General features: G+C 43.8%; 1 protein-coding gene and 1 long non-coding RNA gene across 8 annotated transcripts in view; one reads left to right on the forward strand and one right to left on the reverse strand.

Moving 5' to 3' along the window:
• Window positions 1–4,989: 4,989 nt before the first annotated feature.
• On the reverse strand, window positions 4,990–8,395 carry LOC119177759 (uncharacterized). Of its 3 annotated transcripts, XR_012884221.1 has the most exons (4): window positions 7,276–8,141; window positions 6,631–6,898; window positions 5,637–5,780; window positions 4,990–5,441 (listed from the first exon to the last, which is right to left on the reverse strand). It is a non-coding gene; the product is annotated as an uncharacterized LOC119177759 (long non-coding RNA). The 3 variants fall into 3 exon arrangements; XR_005110619.2 differs by lacking the exon at window positions 6,631–6,898 and having other exon boundaries at window positions 7,276–8,127; XR_012884230.1 differs by lacking the exons at window positions 5,637–5,780; window positions 6,631–6,898 and having other exon boundaries at window positions 7,276–8,395.
• A 939-nt stretch (window positions 8,396–9,334) lies between these two features.
• Window positions 9,335–24,484, forward strand: part of LOC119177760 (glycoprotein-N-acetylgalactosamine 3-beta-galactosyltransferase 1) — a 442,569-nt gene continuing 427,419 nt past the window's right edge. For all 5 annotated transcript variants that reach the window (XM_075865846.1, XM_075865795.1, XM_037428946.2 and 2 more), the window contains exon 1: window positions 9,335–9,698. The gene's annotated coding sequence lies outside the window, so the exon portion shown is untranslated. The remainder of the gene's footprint in view (window positions 9,699–24,484) is intronic.

The raw sequence follows: 24,484 nt of genomic DNA on the forward strand, positions 1-24,484 counted from the left end.
GGCTGGGGAGATAGCTGTCATGATAGCTCAGTGGTAGAGCATCGAACGCGTTATACGAAGGTTGTAGGTTCGATTCCTGCTCACGGCAAGTTATTTTTTCACCCACTTTTTTTTCTTCTATTAACATTACATTGGTAAAACACGGAAAAATGAGCCCTTAGGTATGCACTTCTCTCCCTTATATATATATATATATATATATATATATATATATATATATATATATATATATATATATATATATATATATATATATATATAACACACCCACACTTCAGAAATAGCAAAAAAAAGTGTGCGCCATAATAAAAAGTACAACACGGACAGTCTTGGCATGCAAGTGGAGACTATATGTTTTGTACTCTTAATTTTTCATACTCTGTTTATTTTGCCATTTCCCAGGTGTGCAAATACTGGAAAAGTAACAATTAACTTTGTGTTCTTCTTTCAGTGCTATCTTCTGTCTCATCTTCACTTTGTCCTCATCTCAGCACACTTTTCTGAACCGTGAAGTGTGCTCCATATATGTAACAATGCCTACTTTCTAGGTGTACGTACCCCAGCCATGCGGCCAGGCAAAAAAGGGTCGCCTGAAAGCAAACAAGGCCAAGCAGCTGCTGAAGGCTCTTAAGGCAAAGCAGCAGACTATGACCGAAAACGTGCAAGCACACGTTAGAATTGCTGACTGATGTTCCCATTGTAACTATAGTTTTGAAAACATTTCAGCTTTTAACCAAAATATGGACAGAAACATTGCTGAGCAAATTCAAATGTTGACACGAAAAGGAATCAAATGTGTATCGGATGTGAAAAAGTGGCTGTACTATTACGTGCACGATGTACTTTTTGCAAACAAGGAAAAGCCTGATAGCAGCTGCAGGGCCTTTTCCTCAATACATCGTGATATAAGCAACCAGATCCAAGCTGTTCTGTGGAAAGACCGCTTTAGCACAGTGGATCAAGAAAATGCTAGCATCCTTATTGGAAAGATCAGGGCTGAGCAACCCGAATTTTTTATTGTCCATCAGCTGGATGCATTAGCAGCTTTATGGGAAGCAGTGACTAGAACAACGTGGAAGAGAGCGTTGCCGAGTGTGAAGACACGTTCCTGTTCTGCTTACAGACAAAATTCATGAGAAGCATGCTTAAAAAATATGGAGGCTCTGTCGTTTGCCTATATGCAACGCGAAAACTAGCAACTACGCCCTACCACTTTTCATCCTCGTTGTGAAAACACCGTCGGGATACACCCCAGCTGGTGTGTTTATCATACAGTTCGAGACGACCCACTGTATCGCTGAGGCTTTAAGAGTTTTCAGGCAGTGGTGTGATAACTGGCCCACCTAGTACTGGATGGTAGACTACAGCAAGGCAGAAATAAGTGCCATCAAGCAAGTGTTCCCAGAGAGTCAAATCTCCATCTGTGACTTCCGTTGACTACAAGCATGAGAAAGGTGGCTGTGCAGAAAGGAAAATGGCATATCCGATCCAGATAAAGCTTTGGGACTCATGAAATGTTTAGCCAATGCATCAAATCACGATGAGTTTGACAAGGCATTACAAGTCTTTGTCGCCTCAGAGCATTGGAAAAATGAAAAATTCCTGCACAGAAACTTCACATGCTTGCTCGCAAGTGTACCATGTCGGAATGTAACGAGTCACATTTCACTCATGCACAATTATGTACCTTAAACCCAACTCTCAGTCTTCAAATTCCTTTAGAACTTCGCCGATGAGACGCTACTATGCTGTGCAGATTATGGTTGGGTGTCCCATTTACCGATGCGTACGCGTTCCCCATTGGAATGGCTGACACTGCTGCATGGGACCATTGCGGCAGTGACGAAACAACTTGGCACATTCTCTGTGAATGCCCATAACACTGCTCACATTGCAATGCACTAGACGAACTGGACAACCAGGCTCTTTCGGAAGAATCCTGCGCTACAGACAGGACTTTATGTCGCAGAAGAAGGCTGTGAAGGCGCTCCTGCACTTCTTGCGTTCAACCGGCTTGTCCAAACGACTGTGATCGGAATGCCCTGCATGTGTGTGCATGTGAATTTTTTTCTAATTTATTTTATATCTCTCTATCTACATCCTCTTTTCGACCCTGATTTCCCCACCCCTGTACAGGATAGCAAACCAGTTCTTCTAGGTTAACCTTCCTGTCTCTTCCTTTTATTTATTTCTCTCTCTCCACAGTTACTTTGAAGTGTGGCTTTTTGCAAGAGCTGTGGGTCATGTTTTACAGGCTGGATATTGATGTTTTGACCACAAATAACAGGGTGTTGAAAGCACAGTATTTGAAAAGTGTCACTGGGAAACAGTCATTAAAATTCCTAATCACAGCTATTATTAATAGCTACCTTCCTGACAAGGAAGTAAAATTCTATCAGACAGCACGAAGGCAGTCATCAGTATACAGAAAATATAGTGAAAACGTTCCCGATTACCTGCACAACCGGCCTCACGGGATTGTTGATTGATATGTGGGGTTTAACGTCCCGAAACCACCATATGATTATGAGAGACGCCGTAGTGGAGGGCTCCGTAAATTTCGACCACCTGGGGTTCTCTAACGTGCGCCCAAATCTGAGCACACGGGCCTACAACATTTCCGCCTCCATCGGAAATGCAGCCACCGAAACTCTCACGGGATTGTTAAACATGTATTAAGACGGCTTGCTAATGCAGAGGAATACACGCATACAGACATGAAAGAGCTGTCCACTGAAGGCACGTTCTCTGCTTGTTCTGAAAGAAGTGATGACGATGTGTACACAGTCGACTTCACAAAGCCATCATGTACCTGCCCTGACTTTAGGAGGCACAAGTATCCCTGCAAACGCTTTTGTGTTGTTTTTAAGTAAAATGACAGATGGGGATTTTCCTCTGTTCCGCTTAGTTACCTCAATCGACCACAGATTACACTTGGAAGCTGTCCAGAAGCAGGAACAGGTATAACCGGTATAACAAGGAACAGGTATAACAAGTATAACCGAGGAATGGTAAATGTGTAATTCCTTCCTCTACTGCTGCTGATATTCAAGCCTTGCCAGAGGCTAAAGGCTTGTTGCAAGCCACTTTCCGTAGGTTGGCTGAATCTGTTCCACAAACTTCAGGCCTTCACATTCGGGGCTCACCGTCGAAGTGATGCTCGTCTCTGGAGCCTCTTCCAAAGAGAAAGCGCCTATAGTATGCCGTCACTCTGCTATTGATTGGTTGACTTTTCACAGGAGCTTTAGCTCGGACTGCTAGGAAAAGATCAAGGGGAAACTTTCGAGAGATGGTGACTTGGTGATCTTTTACATTATTAAAAAAATTGCAAACTTGAAAACTCAATTTTTTGTATAGTTCTTAGAATGTTTAGAAATTTTACAGGCTTTTATATGCTACATTTAGTGAAGTGCTGCTACAATTGCTCCAAACGAGAAATGCTGCTTCATGCTGCTTTAAAGTATAATTTTTCTTCGTAACTGCCCTAAACCTGCTTCAAAGTAGCGTAGGCAAATCGAAAACAGTGAACTCTAACCATGTGATCATACATCGAGTATATAAAAAAAAAAAAAAAAACTGGATACTATCATTTGGTATGTGGCCTGTATACGTGCTGTATACTAGCATAATGACAATTTACATATAGTACTGGCATTGTTTATATATGTGATATAGCTTCATATATGTACCTGACAAGCTATTTTGATAAAATATGAGTGAGATTCTTTCGATACCATACTATTTACTAATTACTACTGTGACGACTTTGGTGTCAGACTGATTACATTTAGCGCTTATCAGCTTTGACCGCATTCATGCTACAAAAACTGGAATTTCAAGTATAGCTCATTTAGCTGATTTTTGTTGAATTTTTTAATGTTGGCTATTTTGACAAAATATGAAAACATATTGAATATGTGCCAATTATAAACTGCTGCTTTGGCAATAGTTACATGGGATTGTAACTACTTTTGTAATATGCTGAGCTTAATTGGTTTTACATCATGTCTGCCATGAGTTATGGTATTTTAGATATATGCTGCTCATATTTGTGCTGAATTTCTATCCATCTGTTTATTTCTCATAATTTGAAATAGTTATTGCAGATGTGATATGCTTATTAATAGATATTATTATATTGCTTTGTCTAAATGATGCTTTAATTTCCAGAAGTTTGGAATGTTTTGCCATTTTCTCCGAAAAGCACCATTTTTCTGCTTCAAAATCAAGCTAACTTTTATCATCGTATGTTTTAACTAGCCCTCATTATGGTCACGCATTTCCAACATTGAAAACAGCTACGTGTGTAGAGATACTACCTTGATGTATCATGTTGGTTGCATTTTAAATTCATAGATTGTATAAAAACATGTTTTAGGGTATGTGTATAAACTGTATGGAAAGTTGCATCCTTTTTGTACTTTTATGAAAGTGCTTGCCTTTATACTTTCGTTTTAGGATTTCAATATAGCAGCTCTTGAAAAGATGCTATTACATTTTTTGCCTGGTGGTTACCCTATGATGTATTTAGTAGTGTGCTTGTATACTGCATTTTCAATTCATAACTTATATAAAAACATAGTTTTAGGGTTTTTCAGGGTATGTGTTCAAGACTATATGGAAAGCTGCATCCTTCCAGTTCTTTTATGAAATTCTTGCTTTTGTACTTTCTTTTTAGAATTCTAATATAGCAGCTTTTGAAAAGATGTTGTTACATTTTTGTAAGGTGATTACTTCAATATGGATTTAGTAGTGTGCTTGTAATATGCATTGATTAAAAATAAACCACATTTGAGAGAATGTGGAGTGTGCACTAGGAGCTTATTTTGAAAATGTGAAGTATGGTTACCTACACAGAATAACAATTTTTTCAAGACAACTTCAATAGCTGCGACTGGTATTAGAGGCTGAGCAAACTGGCAGTTCTTGAAAACAGTTACAAGAACTACCCTTTTTAGTAAAATGCTTTAGGTATACATACCAATACTATTGACTTGGAGGAGTTTTTTAATTATTCAGACTGAAAGCCTTTTCTTTTTCAATGGCACCATGTGGGTATTGGTATATAAAATGAAGTTATATAAAGAACATGAATGCACAAGAAAATGGGCAATTGTCTCAACATACCATCCATTAGTTAACATTCTCAAATTAAGCTCACTAACATGTACTTCAGTATCGGGGAATGGCAATGCTGAGCTGCCTAGTTTTTGCCCGTCGTGTAATCGAAATATCCAATATATGGTGGTATCAGTCTTGAGTATGCTGCACACTACATAGCCGTTCCACAGTAAAAGCAATAGTCGTGTGAACCCTATTCTTTATGCCTTGTAGGTAGGTTCACTTTTTTTTTCTTGTGTTCATCCTTCGGCCAGTCAATGGTACTTGTTGACTATTGTATTCTCGTATGTCTCCTTCCGCCACTCAGTGGCACTTTAGTCCTGTAAATGAAATGAAAAATATTTAGTTCTGCTCCTTTTACATACATTCTAAAAAACACACAGGTCAACTACAACACAATACAGCTTTGGCAAGTATAAAAAAAGAAGTCACATACTCCCATACACAAATTTGAATTGTAGGGGTGATATCGTACGATAATGCATCATTTGCAAGCGCATAACCACATGACATACCGGATCCTTCTTTATTTGGGGGGATTCTCCTTATAGTGTTCCGTTAAAAATATGCAGACTTTGACGGTTTCCTTGACAACTCGAAAAGGCACATTGTCCAGAAAGATTCTACACCAGGAATGAATCATGGAAAAGGCACATTGGCTGGAAAAAAAAAATAATAATAAATAAATACGATTTAGTGGCTGTGCCTGGTTTCATGCATGGCAGAAAGCAATGCTAAATCTAGTTTTTGTGTAATGGCAGCAAACAAAGAAGCATAAAAATGCACTGCCTCCTGGCTCTCCTCAAGAAAAATAATTATGATTATATTTACAAATCATGCAGACTTTTTTGTGTTGTTTTAAGACAGACCATCTTGAAAGCAGCACCAACATGCCACAGTTTGGTTGAGCCTTGCAACTTTATAATGACATGACAAAAAGCTTGCTGGTGACACGTATCAGCATCTCATATACAGAGTTCAATATCAGGCTATGCTTCGCTCTCGATGCCTAATTCACACTTCTAGCAGGACGACGGATGGCACACACGGCCATGGCCGGACATGGAGTTAATTGAGCCAAACTGCACATAGTGTCTCGTGTTGCGCACGATTGCTTTTTTGATGTGCAAAGAAAAAAATTTACAGGTGCATACAAAACAAACGACCACATGCGGCTATTCGTACAATTCAAAGCATTTATGTAAACATCACAAGGGTAGACTTATTAGTTTTGTTAAGTGTTAATTAGCTTGTATCCGCGTATCTTTTGACTGAAACGAGAAATAACAGGCAAGTTCCAATTACATTTATCATAACTTTTGCACCTGGGGTCATGGCCCGGTAACACGAGCAACGCTCCACTCGAACCGAAATAAATAGAGAGAGAGAGAGATAAAGATGCAAGGAAAGGCAGGGAGGTTAACCAGACGCACATCCGGTTTGCTACCCTGCACTGGGGAAGGGATAAAGGGGAGAAAAGAGGTTGCAGAAAGATGAGAAGGTACACACAATCACGAGCACACTCGGGGAGCACACACAGTCTACAGGCGGTCGCTCAGGTTTGTAGACTTGAGGTAAAGTAGCAGTGCTTTAGTTGCTTTCTGCGCAACTGAGGCAGATGCCCAAGGTCCTAGTATCTTCTGCACACAAAATGGTCCGGGGTCAAGTCGATTCAAAACCATCCGGAGCTGGCATCGCTGTGTGTCGTAGCAAGCGCAGCTGCACAGGACGTGTTCGATGGTCTCTTCAGCTCCGCGGTAGTCGCATGTAGGAGTGTCTGCCATACCAATGCGAAAGGAGTACACCTTTGTAAATGCAACACCCAACCAAAGGCGGCATAACACTGTCGCATCGGAGCGGGAAAGTTGTGATGGTAGCTTTAGCTTGAGCGAAGGATCCAGTTCATAAAATTGACACCTTTAGAAGCTGGTAGACGACCAGACCACACGAACCGAAATAAATAGGTGCAAAGAAAACTCTGAACCGGTAACCAGAACAATGATAACTCGATCTTCCAGAACTCCAACTAATTTCTCTAATGTTGCGTTAACCCTAACTAAAACTTGTTCTGCTGGGTTGAAATTACTACTGCCCTGTTGAATGCTAAACCAAAGCGCATAGCGATAAATTAAGAAGCAATCGATATATGCTTACATTTGGACGACTTGGTCAGATCTCTTGAGGTCCGAACAGCATACCTCTCATTGATGGCAGCCAGTGACCTCTCAAAAAGCTTCAGCTCATCGTCCGACTTCAGGTAGCTGTGGTAGTAGGCACCTTCTTGATTATGTAAGTCTTGGAGGTAATTTTAAATCACACTCTGTCGGTTAGAAGGCTCGTGCATCGTCGCATTCTGCATCTCCGGCCGCAAGCGAATGAGATAACCCACGCTGCACGCTCACCGAGCATAAAAAGTGGTGGTAGTAGTGATCATGTCGCTTATTTCAGCACAAATGTTCCCGGCGCACGCCGCGTACGAACCAAACGAAGTGTGGCAGCTTGACCTATTTGGTATGACATGACGACAGTTGTAGCGCGAGAACAGAACGACGACAAAGAGACAAGAAAGACACGAAGGAACCAAACGAGTAGATTTCGTGCCGACCGGTTGTGCCCTCGCGATCTCCGACGACAGCGCAGCTCTGGCTGACTGGGCTCGCGCTACGCCATCTCCTCACGCCGATCTCCGACGACAGTGCTGCTCTGGCCGACTGGACTCTCTCTACGCTATCTCCTGACGCCGACTAAGCTCTCGTCGAGTGGTGCCCCCTCCTCGGACTCCTGCGACCGTGTCCATCTTTCCTATCTTCTCTTTACTTCCGTCGCTCGCTGTTCCTGCGCCTCGCTCTCTCATTCTCTTTATTTACCTTTTAATCCTATCATTTTAATTCCTCCTTACCCCAATCCCTTGTGAGCTACTGTTGAGGTGTCGCACTCTAAAGCAGACAGTTACGGTCACGGAGGAAGGAAAAAGGTGGTTACGGGGCTCACTTTTTTTTTCTTTTGCTTTTAAGAACCACCAACGCCTTTTAGATTTCTTGTGCCTGCCGGATGAGCGCGAAACGCCGGTCATCTAATGCGGCGCTGCCTACGTAGGGGGTAAAGGTCTTTGTACTTGGCCTTTGAGATAAGCAATTTTGGCGTTTGCTACTAATTTTAGAGGATGTCTTGTATTTAAAAAGTTGCTTGCTGAATGACGGCGTCACTTACGTAGGGTTAAATATAACTACGTTTACGCCGTTTTAAAACTTTTTTTGTTATTTTTGTTGCGTATAAGCTCCAAAAACGTGAGAACCTATTTGAAGACACTTCTACTTGAATGGCATCACCACTATAGTTGCGACGACCGCCGCTTACCAAGTAACCGCCGATAATCTGGCAGGCACGGGAAATCTAGGAGGCGTTGGAACCACATAAGATAAAGAGAAAAACAAAAAGAAAAATAGTGACCATCACGCTGCCAGCACGCTCGCTGCGAAACTGACGTTGGTGCTTACGTCAATTTGTTGAGAAAACAGTCTTGCACAGAGTATTCAGCAGAGATTAACTGAAATTGACATGTGACGATTGGGAGTCATGGAAAAAGTGTTGGGTGCCTGTATTGTGCATGATTGCATAGACTGTAGCCAGCTCCAACTCTGTCCAGTCGTATCAGATTTTCTCGTCATCCAGCAAGTGTCTTAAAACCTATTTCTTTGTCTCTGACAACTTCCGTGGAAGTGTCAATTTCAACTGGTGCATGAAGGTCTTACGTACAATGTGAGGCTTATTAGTTCAAACAAATGACTAATTTGGTCTAAGACTGTGTGCTTTTGCTAGAAATTGTGCTGTAATCACTGCTCAAGTATGCAATTTCATAATAAGCGACAATCGTATCACGTAGCTGTTCTTCATTAATGGGCCCATATTCTTTCTGTCTGTGTTATAACTAAACACAAAGAAAAAAGCGCGTGAGGCGATACTCGCTAGTTTAAGTGGATGCGCACACCTTAGCTGGTTTTGCTGAGGAGCACCGTGAGATGGCCAGAGAGAACCACGTCGAGCGCCCGCAATCTCGGAGGCAGGAGAACTTGAGAGTTTCAGAGCCTGACCCAACCAACAACAGAAAAATACATCTGTGTATTGATGATGATAGTACTGGCAGTGCCATCTCGCCTCGTAGTATTGCAGTTCAGCACGCCGCCGCTACCTTATTTTGATACAAGCCAAAGGTGCAGTTTCCGTTTTCTAATATGATGTAGGCGTTCTCTGCTAGCTGCGTTTGCGCGCTAGCAACTCAGTTATCGGAGTACCTCGGCGTAGTGGTCTATTATTACCGCCGAGGTGTTTGAGTACCCAGTGAACGTAATCCTCTGCCGCGTGTGACAAACGTAACATTTGATTCAGATGCGGTCGAAGTGGCGGACATGAAATGCAAATGTACCTCTGGTGGATCTCGACGGACGCGCCGAGATCCTGGTTAGCGGAGTACCAGCTGCGACGGAAGGCCCCGATCGGTGATGGATTATTAAACAACCACCGGAGGAAGCTTCGGCCGCGCTTTCCTGAAAGAAGGGTCGCTGATCGGCCTCTTGCAGGTAAGTTTCGAAGCCTACCGACGCCCCCGACCGTTTTCATGCACATAGCGTGGGGCGCCGTGCTGCTGGGTGGCACGGAGCGAGTGCTATCAAGTGATGCCCAAGATACGCGCAGCTGTTCCCGAGTGTCGTGCAGGAAAAGCCGCCGCTCGCAGATGTCTTTGGCTCGCTCGTGTGCTGCATTCTATAAAGTTGTTCCTTATTTGCTGGAGGGAATTCACTCTCCCGTGGCGACAACAAGGACGTCCACAAAGCACCCATGACTGGATATAGGATATCCACTTCATTTCTGAAACAACACTGGCGGACATCCCTCGCAGGTTGATTTGGCCGCACTCTCCTGAACTCAGGGTTATCCCTTCCAAGTCTCAAACACGTCTCGTAGGACACACTGTGTACATAACAGAGAAATTAAGGGTTGTCTTTTATTCAGGGTGTTTTCTAAAAGTAGTCTTTTACAGTGAATTAATTTTTTTTGTTACTCTCTCAAGTTGAAATTTCGGAAGTTCAAATCATGAATAAGTTTTCCTGTGCTTTCAGGTGCTAATTTAATTGGTTCTTTTGGACACCCACTAAAATTGCTGGAATTAGACTAATGCACACACAATTTCTTTACCAAAGTGCATTTTTGATAAAAACTAATCATATTAGCACCTGAAAGCATAGGAAAACTTACGCATGATTTGAACTTCTGAAATCGCAAAACTTTATAAAAGTGAAATTTGACAGATGGCAACATATTATGCTAAATGTGTGCTTGTGCTAGAGAAACACTGAGCCAAGCGTATTGCATACACATATTTTTAGTTAAGAACAAAGCACGAAACACATACATTATGCACTGTGACTAGATGTTGCTTGCATACATAAGCATGTTTAAGTTTACATATAAACCAGAATTGAATATTGAAGAAATATGAATAGACAAGCATGACAGATACTACAAACGAGAGAAAAAGCAGCTGTGATATAACAAAACAGCACATGACACTGTTCGGGATAAACAGCATGAAAAACGAAGACAGAAAAATAGGAAGATGCAAGACGAGCGCTCTTCCTTGCCCAGTTTTCATCACCACTCAGTACATGACACACCCATTAGATACATGAGTATCAGGGGATTATCATATTGAGTAGGGTCGTGCCCAACCATGTCTTCAACTGACGCCCTGACGTCTTCATGTTGCCTAGGAGGTGACCTGTCAAATTAGGAGGTTTCCTTTAAGCAAATGCAAAGAAAGCAAAGACCTCTATAAAATGCTATTTTTGCACTACATGCATCTCATTCACAGGAAAACGCTCAGAGAAAGTAAAAATTAATAAAAGTAACTGAGAAAAACAAAATCCAAGCTTGCTGTCAATCGTACACATTGAGAAGGTGAAGTTGTTTACACAACAACTTATTCCCACAAGGTGCACTGGCTCAGACAGCCAAGGTGTTCTGGCACTAAGCATCAGAAGGTGGGATTAAGACAGAGCTGATAAAGCCACATTTTGATGCAGGTGCAACAAGTACTACAATATTATTATTCATACACCATGACATGATAATGAGGTGGCCATAGTGGAGGGCTCTGCCATTTTTTACCGTTTGGTGCACAGATATCGCACATGCGCCTTTAGTGTTTTACCTCCACCTGAGTGGGACTGCCACTGCGAGGATCGCACTTAGGACCTTCAGGCCAGCACACAAGTGCTGTAACCGCTACGCCATCGCAGCAAACACCCATAGTAGCATTGTGCTCACGTGCTTTTTGTTGTAAAGCATATCATACAACCCCAGGGGGTAAAAATTGGTATGAATCCCTCCACTATGGCGCATAATTCTTTATCGTTTTGGAAAGTGAAACTCCAAAATATAATATTCAAAATTACGTTCTTTGACAAAAGGTGAAGAGCAGTAAGCAATGGGCTCTGGACAGTGGGAGCTGGCAGCAGCAACTTCTGCACTACGTTAAAGAAGCCTACTAAGAATGGCACAAAAGCAGAATATTTGCACTATTAATAAAAGAAATACAATGAGGACCCTTCTGTGTTAGTGGTAGTAGACGTAGTTGGCCACATAAAGCACGTTTTGCTCACTCAGATGTGGTCACCATAGAAACACATTATCAATAATATAAATCTGTAAAACAAGAGATCTGGTTTTGTGCAACTGTAAAAGGAAACCAATTAACACACAAAAACATTTAACAATGTCATAGGCAATCGCAAAGGGCTAGAACACATTGTTGTGGACAGAGCAGAAAGAAAACACAACACTAGAATCCTGTCATGCCGCAAAGGTGAGAGATAGAATAATTTGCACCACTTATTTTTCTTTGCATATATATATATATATATATATATATATATATATATATATATATATATATATATATATATATATATATATATATATATATATATATATATATATATATATAAATATCAAAGTAGATGCGCTTTCACATAACAACTGTTTATTGTGCCGACGTTTCGACAGGAACCCTGTCTTTTTCAAGGCATAATGCCTTGAAAAAGACAGGGTTCCTGTCGAAACGTCGGCACAATAAACAGTTGTTATGTGAAAGCGCATCTACTTTCATATTTATAACCTTGCGGCAACCGAAGTTATTCTTCTGCATATAAGCCTTATATATATATATATATATATATATATAGAGAGAGAGAGAGAGAGAGTGAGTGAATACATGATCTGCAAATGATGTTTCTCATAAATCATATTGTGCTTGAAAATTTCTACTGTACTTTCTCTCGATTATAAAAGCAGTGCAAGAAGAACAGATGAACAATGGCCATTTGTCTCCACAACCAGCTTGTCCAACTTAGTAACGTCATGAGCTTTCCCTGCAACTGAAATGTCAAAACTACTGTGTTGAAAAGCACTCTTGTTTTTATACCTGATTGCAGCCCACATAAGCCACCATAATTGGATCTCAACATTCAGGTGTTGAGCAGCTAAATATGCTGTCCAAATATGCCAGCAACAATGCAATGGGTGACAGAGAGATTTCTTTAAAGAAATAAAGTAGTGCAGAAAGAATCATACCATGCAGGATGTGGCAGCATGCTGTCTTCTGAAGTGCAATTTTCCTTTGGCACCTAGCCCAATGTAATTTATAACCACCTTATCTGAAAGCACATCTCTTTTCATTCTCTTGACCGTGTCTGGCAAGCTAACCTCACCAATTTTTTTCCAGCGCGTTTTCTGTAAAAGCAACAAAACACAATACTTGCTAGAGAGACGACATGCTAGTGCATGAATTGATCCAGCCAGAAAATTACACTAATGCATTTCAGAGCTAAAAATATTAAAAAATTGAGATCCGCACGCCTGTTTGTCATTATGGGATTGTGTCCTGAAAGTCGCAGCAGTTTGAGACTTGTGAAACTTTATCCACTACTTGACAGAAAAGTCCTCTCCCTCAGCTTCTCTAAACTGGCAAAAAGTGATATCAAGTTTTCTTACTTTTTTTTAACTCTTCTCCACAGCTTTCTCAGCGCCAGTCGCAAAAAACATAGTGTAAAACCTTGTTAATTTGACTGTCACGGTACCGGCGAAATTATCTGAATTAAACGAATGCTAAATTACCCCAAGTACCAAGAACACAACAAACAACTCTATTACAGATTTCTTTTTTTATTTCCACGATGAACACGTAAATCCAAGGCCTACTTTGCATAAGAGCAGTGTAAAAGCTGCCACTTTCGTCATTCAAATTCACGTGAGTGCGGCTGAAGACCGCTGTGTACAGCCAAAACGTGATCTAACCACCACCACAACCAGCTCATGAAACACTTTTTCGCCGTGATGATAGCTGCACACTGATTAATTATCCAGATGAATAAATTTCCTACAACAGCAGAGAACACCTATTTGTTGAGAACAGCCTTCAGAGAGCGACGATATCGCGAGGCTGTGACACTTTCTCTAACATGGCACCGAAACGAACATGCCCACTAAACACCTGCAGTTATACCATTTTGGCGCATTGTAAACACTGTTCCACAAGTTCGAAGACGATGAACTTACATCTGTATCCGCTGTCAGACCTTTCAGAGTTCTTAACGTCCATAGTATCGCTGTACTGAAGCTGAACCATGGAACTGAGGCCATAGAGTTTCAAGTTCTCACTCGCACGACTCGCGTGCACACAGCTGCTTAGGATAAAGAAGGCGAAACGACACAATTACGGCAAGGTATTTTGTTAAAATTTCTTAAGTATGAAGTTCATATGTTTTATCTAACAAGAGTCTCATGAGTTAATTACTGAAGGCAAGTAACACATTTTTTCATTGTTTCAGGTTTTGAGAAACATGATATGGCGTGGTGTTTAAACAAAGTTGATCGGAATTTCTGTCATTCACTAACGCGCACAGCTTTCCCGTTTTGAAGACGTGAAATTCCAATTAATTGCGTAATCCGTATGCGGAAATTATACCTCGTCGTTATTGTGTACTCACTTTTACGATATTCATATTTTCCTCAATTTTTTTACCTCACTCGATGATCATATATGAGCGAAGCAAAATGTAGCTAGTTTCTTTTTGTGGGTGATGGGTGCCAAGCCGCCGTCAGAATTACCAAATCAGGTTGAGAACGCAAAATGTGTACCGTACTACATTTTTTTACGGACGTGTGAGACAGGATATTTATTTATTTATTTATTATTTATTTCGACATACTGCCAATCCCATCAGGGATTTTAGCAGGAAGGGCGTGAACATAAAAATTCGAATAGGTACACAATAAAGACATACATCGCGATAAAGTACAGAATGAAACTAACAGAATCGGATCATTTAACAATTTCAGATCAAAGAAGGCATAAAACATTAGTGTAAAGAAAAGTTGTCAGAAGAAAATAAATGCAGCGACTTGGTTGACACATTGGTTGACATATTGGCATTTGCATCAAGAAACACAACAAGAAATTACAGCAATAAGAAACTACCCTACAATATGGCGAAGTATTTCAAGGAAGGGCAAATTTATACACACTGAAAAACAGAAACATGTTCAAGAATCAACAGGGCGATTTCTCTTCACCTGGATTCAGTACTAAAAATTGCTTAAAGAAAAAATATGATGACATGATACTTCGCTCGTACATTGTTCACACGAACACCCATATTAAAAATCAACCAGGTGATTCCGTTTGCATAATACAAAGTTCATTTTCGACAAGGGTTAGAAATTTTGCTAATTCGGTAGTGCTGGAGATACTCGGATCCAGTTTATTCCATTCATTAGTGGCTAACGGAAAGAATGAGTACCTAAAGCAGTTTGTGTTGAAGGAGTATTCGTTAAGTCTCATTGGGTGTTTTTGGCGTGTTTTTCTAGTTTGATCAAACGTAAGATAGGCGGATACATCAATGTTTAAATGACCATGTATTAATTCATGTATGAATTTTGCACGTGCTAACCTTGTTCTATTCATTAGAGTAAGTAATCCAGCTTTTTTCATCAGTTCAGTCGGAGAATCTGTATGTCTGTACTTGTTGTAGATGAACCTCATAGCTTTCCTTTGTATTCCTTCCAGTTTCGTGATTTGCTGTTTTGTGAATGGTGACCAAATAATATTACCGTATTCCAGTAATGATCGCACAAGGGAAGTGTATGCAAGCAGTTTTAGAGAAGGCGGGGCCTGGCGAAGCCGGTATCTGAGTGTAAACAAGCGGCGTAGTGCAGCTGAAGTAACGTAACTTATGTGTGCATCCCATCTTAGATCTTCAGTTATAATAATTCCAAGATATTTATGCTGACTTACTCTAGTTATGGGAATGTCATTAATGGTGTAAAGAAAATTTGACCTAGTTTTTTTTCGACTTACTGATAAAATTGTACACTTGTTTGCATTAAGTGACATCTGCCATTTACGGCACCAGCAGGAAACATCTTGTAAAGCACTATTTAAAGCTACATGGTCCTCCGTTGAGTTTATTTCTCGATATAGCACGCAGTCATCCGCGAATAATTTGATTTTTTCCTTAATATTTGTAGGCAAATCATTAATAAAGAGAAGAAACAAGTTCCACAAGATATGATATCCTTTGTGGGAAATTATAAGCTCAAATTGTAAAAAATGTGCATTTGCTATCCCTCACAGGTCCGTTGATGTCCGCGGATGTTCGGAATTGTTTCAGATGTCCAACGGATATTGTATTTTCATTGGGCTGGTGCTGCCATCGTCCAGCTCCAGAATTCACCGTTCAGCCGAAGACTTTTGTGAGGCAGTCAAGGATCGTGTCAGAAAGGGGACCGGCTAGAATTCGTGCCAGTGTACTCATATGAAACTCTCGGCTGGATTCCAAATCCTCAACGAGCGCATACGTAACGTGCTGTGGGTGTGTCAGCGCGCGTGCGATGCGGCCGCACTGTTCGAAACCACTGAAGCATCCAATTAGTTTAGCTCATTTATCGGCTGCTGACGTGATGTACGCGTTCGCGAGGGATCGTGTCGGAAGAATGGCCCTGCAGTCATGAGACTGCAGGGCCATATATATATATATATATATATATATATATATATATATATATATATATATATATATATATATATATATATATTGCCCCGCCACGGTGTTCTAGTGGCTAAGGTACTCGGCTGCTGACCCGCAGGTCGCGGGATCAAATCCCGGCTGTGGCGGCTGCATTTCCGATGGAGGCGGAAAACTTGTAGGCCCGTGTACTCAGAAATGGGTGCACGTTAAAGAACCCCAGGTGGTCGAAATTTCCGGAGCCCTCCACTACGGCGTCTCTCATAATCAAATAGTGGTTTTGGGATGTTAAACCCCACAAATCAATCTTATATATATATATATATATATATATATATATATATATATATATATATATATATATATATATATATATATATATATATATATATATATATATATATATACACCCTCGATAGAGGAATAAATGAGAATCCTGGTACACTTGCAGCAACTAAAGCATTAAAAACAATAACGGCAATAATGAAAATAGTAACTGAGTTCACGGCACTGCAGCTGCGAAGGGTACTGGACAACTCAAAACAATTCCAAGTGTAAGTACTCTTCCTAATTACAGCTGTCGTCTGTTTTTACTTTACTACCCAATCAATTGTGCCAAGCATGACATGGCCAACAGCCACCCTGTGCACAGTCGGGAGGCCGCCACTACACGCGTAATCCAGAAGCGGGCAAGGAATTCGCATTGCGCCCGCTTACCAGTCTCTGCCGCAATACGCGGCACCCCTTTTTCTACGACGAAATGTTGACGGGGCGCCGAGTAGTTAAAGGCTTAAACTCCTTAAAAAAGCTCTTTTTTCCCCACACCGAACCGCCAGAGCCAGGAGGCGCCGTCTGGTCGAGAAGAATGCCTTAGTGAAAGGAAGCATGCACAGAACGCAGACATCAGAAAGTTGAAAGGGAGAAGGGGGAGAGGGATGGAGGGTGGAGTGGAAGGGGGGCGCTCGGGGGAGTCCACCTTATTTTCCTTGTCTTTTTTTTCTTTTCTTCTTTTTTTCTCTTTTTTCTGTCTTTTTTCCTCTTTTCTTCTGATTTGAGATTGTATAAAGCTGAGCACCAACAGACTACCTTCAATTCAATCCTGATGAAGGGCAGACTCTAGGCCGAAACGTCGAAATAAACCACGTTGTGACCGCTCACGGAGGATCTACTTGACTATATATATAAATATATATATATATATATATATATATATATATATATATATATATATATATATATATAAATAAATATATATATATATATATATATATATATATATTGCAACGAAGATGCGCGAGCGTACGGGGCGTGGAAGAAGAACAAGAGTTGTGGAGCGGCGCTTGAACTGTGTGGTTGGGTGAACTGGACTAGGCCTGTCTAAGAAGTACGCTGCTTTTTCCCATCGCCATTTCACCTCATCTGTAAATAAACACAATAACTCGCGACAGTTTGGTGGAAGGTGCCGGGTGCATCGATGTGGACGACCCAGGTCCACCGATTTTTCGACGGAGCAGACGCTTGGCAGCCTTGCCACCGCAGCTACCAGACATGGAGGACGCCGGAGCAGGCCATAACAACCTCGTTGCTGATGAGCAACACGCTCACCCGCCAGGACAAGCTCGCTGCGGCATGCCGGAACGTCAACCAAGGACCTTTTTGGGGCAGCCGGATGACGATGTTGAGGATTGGCTCAAGCACTACTAAAGAGTGAGTCGCAGCAACTGCTGGAGCACTGCTAAGCAGCTCGAGAACGTGGTGTTTTTTCTCGTCTGCACCGCGTCTCTTTGGTTCGACAGCCACGAGAGTGAATTGACCACATGGGACATTTTTGTGGACGAGCTGAAGAGGTGGTTTGATGACTGGACTTCTAAAGTCAAGCAGGCGGAGCAAACGCTTTCACGCAGAGCTCAATAACCTGGCAAAACATGCACCATCTACATCGAAGCCGTCTTGATTTGTGGAATCGTGAGTGCGACTATGTCTGACGAAGATAAGGTAGGTCATCTGCTCAAGGGAATCGCGGAAGACGTGTACAACTTTAGTATCACTAAGGAAGACCTACACACACCTTCCGACCCAAGGAAACAATGCCGAGCGTTTGAAGCGCTAAAGAGGAGGAGAATCCTACCAAAATTTGGACGTCTTGACAATGTGCCCACGATTGCAAGTGTCAACCTTCTATCGCAGGACGACATCTCTTCGATTATAAGACGAGTGGTTAAGGAAGAACTTGCTCAACTGCAAGCTTGGACACCATCGGTGTCTGCCATCAGTGTGCATTCGACTAACGGCCCCGTGAACCACCGGTACCTCGGATGCGTCAGAGCGACTTTCAGCCTCGCCCGAATTACACTGATAGGTTCGAACAAAGGATAGAACGGCCACTCGAAAACCAGGAACGCAGGCAAGCTGCATCACGGCGATTTACTCCTCAGCCACCATCGCCCGGCTTTTATCAACCAATGAGGTCTACTTCGCCGGGGACGACTAGACGCGACACCCGTACTTGCTACAACTGCGGGATACCTGGACACATCGCTAGGTACTGCTACCGTCGCCAGCAGCGAGCTCCACAATTCAACGTGTACACGCCCTATGTGCCTGCTGGCGAGTCTCGACCATATCAGAGCTCTTTCCAACGGCAACACGGAACACGTGCTGACTCACCTTGCTCCGACCGCAGCGTTACCCCACCACCCACACGCCAACAGCGATCCGCGGCGCCGCTCGGGGACCCCACCACCACTGGGAAACTAACTGGTGCGACCGATGGGGGTGAGGCCGCAAAATCATCTTCCGCAAGACCGCCTTGTGTGGTAATGGTTGAGAACAAAGTGGGTGTTGAGAACAAAGACAATGTGAGTATTGTTGCATTAGTTGATACCGGTGCTGCCGTTTCCATAATGAGCATGTCTTTTAAAAATCGCCTTGGGATGAAAGTAATGTTTGCTTAAAATCGGAGTGCTACGTTCCGCGGCGTAGGGGGAGAAACGTTGAGCCCGGTTGGTGTTTGTTCTGGAAATCAAACGCTTAGAGCTGAACTAACTGTGCTTGCACGTGCGACCCACGACGTCATTTTAAGTATAGATTTTTGCGTGAGTGTGGTGCACTCTGGACTGTGGTAGTGGTGGAATTATTTTTCGTCCCGTGTTGCCCTCTCCATTGATGAAAGATACCGTTGAGGACAGCTCGGACGTGTTTTCCGTGTCTGAAGGCGTCTGCTTGGCCCCGCATACCGCAATGTTTGTGTGCATAAACTCTTCACGTTCTTGTGCTGGTTCTTACTACGGTTTAGCCGAGCCAAACTTCAGTAACGCACATTTAAGAAAAGCGTTATTGTGCCATGTTGCCTCGTGCTCACCGTTGATGGTTGTGCCGATTTGCGGACTGTGAACGTTTCCGCGCAGCCCATATTTCTGCCGGCTGGACTTAAATTGACAAGCTTTCAAGAGCAAAGTACTCTTACCATACGGTCTCTTCAACTGTCGGTGGATGTAAAGAAACCCCACGCCAATTCGTACCCCGAATATTCTGCCAGCATGACCGTATGATAAACAAGTCACTTCCTTTAACTAAACGGTCACTGCTGCAGGAGGTGATCGCAGGCTACGCCTCAGTCTTTGACTTCGCCCAAGACGAGACGTGTACCGTTACGCCACCGTCTTCACGTACGCAACACCGCATCTATACAGGCCAAGCACCACCAATACGCCAGAAGCCCTATTGCGTATCGCTTTCCGAAAGGAAAGTCATTGCTGAGCAAGTTGAAGAGATGCTAAAAAAGGGCGTCATACAACACTCTAAGCCGAAATTCGGCAAAGTTGGGCTAACTGCAGTCGTTAAACCAATGGACGAACGGTTCGTCCAACAGGGACTAAATGTGTGACAATGCGTGTCTTGCGCAAACGCCCGGCAATGAAGGGACCAACGGGGAGGGCAACTGCGCCGCGATCGCCTTCTGTCGATGCTGCACTGCAATGCTCGGCGTGGTCGGCGATCATGAAAACAAGTTAAATAGGCTATACGCCACTGTGAAAGTGAAGCACTATGAAACGAATAGAAGATGTTATTAGAGGAAAGTAGTACAACACGCTGTCAGTGCACACAGCAAGTGCCCTCGCGTTTCCACCATGCCGGCACGGGCGAGCCGAGGCCAAGTGAAAGTCTCCGTAAACACGGGCAATGCCGAGAACTCGCTTTAATGTGCTGAATAAGTTCGAACTACGGTGAACACTGACAATGCTAATAAAGGTAAGCTGTTCATCAGCGGTCGTGTACCCACACAGTGACCACAAGTTCAAAGCGATATATAGAAAAAGTAGGCTTCGTACGTCATCGGTATCAAGCTGGCTGCCGGTGTGAGTGCATTGCCGGCACAAGCGAAGGAAACGTCGCGTACAAGTTCACAAAAATAGTAGCTCAGGCAAACTTATGTCTTTTTATCCATGTGACAATCGTTATCAAAAATCCAATGTGTAGGCGATCGCGGATACGACTAATCGTGCGGCCAGCAGTACACAGGTTGTGCCTTACCAGCACGATGAAAGAACCGTGCCTGCGAACGGTCTCGTCGCTGTAAGTATACAGATATCTACATCACTCCGTAAGACACAGCGAACATGGGGCACTTACCTATTGTTCATTTGTGACTATAAAATAACGGCGACGAAAATTTCACGCGAGCCGCATGTTGCGATCGCCGGCGGTCGTTTAGCCGTACTCGTCGTAAGCCTAGCGACGCCGTCGGCAAGCCGACACGGTATGGCATCGGCGGGGCGCCTGCGGCTGCTTCGCCGGCTTTCCCGCACAAGCGCCGCTGCTATGTATGTGTTTGCGGACTCGTGCGCCAGCACTGCGAACGCTGGTTCGGCCGACATGATCGAATACCCGCTGATAATTCGTATTCTCGGGCTGGAGGCATGTTGAAGATTAGATGGATCCATATTAAAAGATCGATGCGCATCGGTGCTACGAATAAGCCCATGTATATTTTCGCGTTACGGTGTCAATATTTATTGTTTTCTTAAGCCGAGTAAAAGTCGCCCACTGGCACTAGATGGGAGGTCAAAATACTGTGCTATATATACCCGAGAGTCTGTTCTCTGTAGTACAGCGCGGGCAGTCAGTGTTTGCGGTGTTTTACTTTGAAATAATAGTGCGTATGTATGTGTGTGTGTGTGTGTTGCATGAATAACATACTATGATCTTCAGTGCTGATTAAATTGGAATAAACATAAAATATACTGCACAAACGCAGTGCCGCCATTTTTTTTTGCCATTGGTCCAGACGGTTCAACTGTTAGTCCCGCTGGAGCATTCTACTGGGGCCAACAATTAAACCAAGTGGAGTAAGTGCTTGGGGTAACAGTTGAGCCCTTGCAGTTACTCCCGCAGTTAGTCCAAAATTGGTTCTAAATCTGTGGCAGCGCATTTAGACCCCTAAAGGACCAATGGCATACCCCACTTTAGTCTTTTTCGGCTTAGAGTGAAGAATCGTGTAGTCCGTGGGCAGCTCCTGTCATTCTAGTCAGAAAGAAGGATAATTCATGGAGATTCTGCGCAGACTATTGTCGCCTATATGCCATCACAAAAAAAAGACGTCTACCCTTTGCCACGTATAGATCACGCCGTGGACTGCCTGCATTCTGCCTCCTATTTTTCTTCTGTTGTGGAGATAGGTTTGCACAAGGCTTACCTACTAAGCGCATCCGTGTAGGGATGCGACGTCCTCCACTGCCGTTGCGTGCGAAGACGCCGCGGCCGGGTTCGTCGATTTATCCGGCACGGCGCAGAAACCACGCGCGAGGCAGGATAACAAACACAATGGGTTTATTAACCCAAGATGTAGCACAGTGCAGCACTCACGGGCTTGCCGGCCGTATAGGGAACTCCGCAAGACCGAGCAAGTACGCTTGCCTAGGGCGCGACGACTCCCGCACAAGGGCCGAAGTCGAAGCACGAACGAGAAGCCGCCTGCTTAGCAGCGCGTCAACCCCTCGTGAAAACCTGAGAGCATCTGCCGCGACGAGCCAATCGTCGGGCGCAACACAGCTTGTAGGAGAGGAGGATGTCACGCGCGGCCCAAAGAGAAATGGCGCAGCGTTGTGACGTAGGCCCGCGCAGCGCGCCAGCGTAGCGTGCCCGGACATGCCAGCGCGGGAAGGAGCCGACAGTTGACTCGCCTAGACCAAAAGGCGTCCTGGCAACCATCTTGGCGGATGCCGGTGCTTATGCGCGCTCGGGCTACGCCGTCGGCGCGCGCGCGGCAGCTGGAGAACGAGGCGCCAGGTAGGAAGGCGCTCTCGATTCCCACACTGTTGACTTGCGTTCTTGGTATTTGGAAATTCCTATGCATACCTCAGATAAATAGAAGATGGCCTTCGTAACACCAAACGGTCTTTTTGAGTTTAACGTTATGTCCTTTGGTTTGTGCAATGCTCCAGCGACATTCGAGAGATTCATGGATACAGTACTTCGTGGACTAAAATGGGAAATTTGCATGTGCTATTTAGATGACGTGATTATCTACGGAAAGACTTTTCAAGAGCTTAACTACCGCTTGGAACTTGCGTTTGAATGCTTACGCGAAGCTGGCCTTGTTTTAAACTCGAAGAAATGCCATTTTGGAAACGTCAAGCCCTCGTATTAGGCTTTCTCGTGGGTAAAGAAGGCGTACGACCAGACCCACAGAAGGCCGCAGTGGTTCGCAACTTTGAACAACCACGGACAGTGAAGGACCTGCGAAGTTTTCTGGGTCTGTGCTCATATTTCCGCCGATTAAGAACTTCGCACAACTTGCCCCACCACTGACGTCCCTTCTTCATAAAGACACACCGTACTTGTGGGATGATAAATGTGAGGCTGCATTTCAACAGCTGAAGTTTTTATTGACTTCAGGGCCCATCCTGAAGCATTTTGATCCTGACGCTTTGACTGAACTTCATACTGATGCTAGTGAACTAAGTGTTGGTGCTGTGCTGGTCCAACTCTGCAACAGCCGTCAGCACGTCGTAGCATATGCCAGTCGGACACTAACCAGAGCAGAGTAGAACTACACCGTCACCAAGCTCGAGTGCTTAGCAGTCGTCTTCGCCATTGAGAAGTTCCGACCGTATCTAGATGGCCGCGAGTTCACAATAGTGACCGATCATCACATGCTGGCTTGTGGGACTTCGCGACTCGTCTGGCCGGCTGGCTCGTTGGGCGTTGCGCCTCCAAGAGTACAGCTTTTCTGTGACGTATAAGAGCGGACGATGTCACACGGATGGCGACTGCTTATCCCGCCTTCCTTCCGTACTCACCAATGCTGACGACGACGATATTGATGACTATTTAGTTTCTGTCTCGTCTGACTTCCGAGATACCAGCAGCTTCAAACGTGAGCAACAGCGCGACCCTACCCTGAAACCCTTGCTCGAAGCTGCACATAACTCTGCCGACAAGCACTTTACAATTTCAAATAACTTGCTGTATAAGAAAAACTATTCAGCCGACGGCCTCCCGTTGCTTCTAGTGGTGACGACAAGCCTGCGTCAGGTCGTCCTTCGTTTTATGCACGATGGCATAACATCCGGCCATCTCGGTTTCACACGTACGCTACATCGACTTGACTACGTGAGAGGTTCTACTGGCCGAAAATGTGGAAGACCACAAAACAGTACGTCGCCAGCTGCGCTATATGTCAGCGCCACAAGCGATCCACCACGGCCCCGGCAGGTTATTTGCAGCCAATCCCTACACCGACATCCCTTTTTGAAAAAGTCGGCATCGACTTGCTCGGACCCCTTCCTAAAACTCCATCCGGCCACCGATATGTTATAGTGTGCGTGGATTATTTAACTCGTTATACGGAAGCGGACGCACTGACATCGGTCACAGCAGCTGCTGTTTCTTCTTTTCTGTTACAACGGGTCATACTGCGTCACGGTGCTCCATGGGTTGTCATCAGTGACCGTGGACGGCAGTTTATCGCCGATGTGGTTGAAAATATTTTGCCGCTCTCTGTGGCTCCTCTTATCGCCACTCCACCCCTTACCATCCGCAAACTAACGGTCTCACCGGGAGAATGAATTGAACTCTTACGATTATGCTATCGATGTACGTTGATGCCGACCACAGGAACTGGGACGCCGTCTTACCGTTTGTTACTTGCGCATATAACACCGTCAAGCATGAAGTTACTGGACATTCGCCCTTCCTTCTGCTTTACGCACGAAGCCCACGGAGTTTTCTAGACACTCTATAAAATGCAAGTCCTCCGCATAGCTCTCCCACAGTAGAGT

The sequence above is a fragment of the Rhipicephalus microplus genome, chromosome 1, assembly GCF_043290135.1.
Source record: "Rhipicephalus microplus isolate Deutch F79 chromosome 1, USDA_Rmic, whole genome shotgun sequence".
In the NCBI taxonomy this organism is placed as follows: domain Eukaryota; kingdom Metazoa; phylum Arthropoda; class Arachnida; order Ixodida; family Ixodidae; genus Rhipicephalus; species Rhipicephalus microplus.